The sequence below is a fragment of the Tupaia chinensis genome, unplaced genomic scaffold (genome assembly GCF_000334495.1).
Source record: "Tupaia chinensis unplaced genomic scaffold, TupChi_1.0 Scaffold140400_1, whole genome shotgun sequence".
Classification (NCBI taxonomy): Eukaryota; Metazoa; Chordata; class Mammalia; order Scandentia; family Tupaiidae; genus Tupaia; species Tupaia belangeri.
This window is the reverse complement of record NW_006200277.1, coordinates 772,441-773,398: the sequence shown is the minus strand read 5'-3', so window position 1 is coordinate 773,398 and position 958 is coordinate 772,441.

Genomic DNA, 958 nt, shown 5'->3' with positions numbered 1-958 from the left:
AAAAATCCAAGAGGAGAAGGGAGAAGGGACTGAGGCGTAGCCATTCCCCCTCGGGGGGGGTGGGGGGGGTGGTGATTTCTCACTTTCTGTCTCTCTGTCTCTTTCTGGTGAGCGCACGCACTCTATAGCAAAACCTCTCATTAATAAATAAATAAATAAATAAACGAACAAACAAGCAAGCAAGCAGGCATATATCTTCCAGATGTGAAAAGAATGGAAACCAATGAGAACATTGAAGAGCTTGCGCTAAGGTGTGCACATTTAGCTCGGAGTCCATGGTTACTGAGACCCGCAGACTGCAAGCACAGTAGTTAACCAGCACTGAGACACATGGCTTGACTCACTTGCGTGCATAAACCAGGTCTACAGGCACCTATGAGAGTGCACCAGGGCGGAGGCTCTGGGCCAGGCCCTCAGCACTAGGCCTGCTCTGGGAGAGAAGGTCGGACAGCGGGCAGGGCCCCAACAGGCTTGGGAGAGGAGAGGCAGTGAGGGCAGCCTCACATCAACAACCTGCATCCCTCACACTCACCATATCCCTCCACATATACCAACCCATCCTCACACTCTCCATCATCCCTCACACTCACCTTCTCCCTTCACACTCTTCATCTCTCTCCAACCTAGCACTCTCCATCCCCCTCACATAACCCCTCAGACTCACCATCCCCCTCACACTCCCTATCTCCCCTCACACTCTCCACCACCCCACCCCTGCCACTCTGCCACTCACCATCTCCCAACACATTCTTCATCTCCACTGGGCCTCACACTCACATCCCCCCTCAACTCACATCCCCCCACACTCACCATCCCCTCTCACACTCTCCATATATGGCAGCCTCATACTCACCATCCCCCTCACACTCACATCCCCCCTCACACTGACCACCCCCCCACATCCCCATGCCCCCATTCCCATTCCCCCCCACTCACCATCCCCACACACACTCCCATC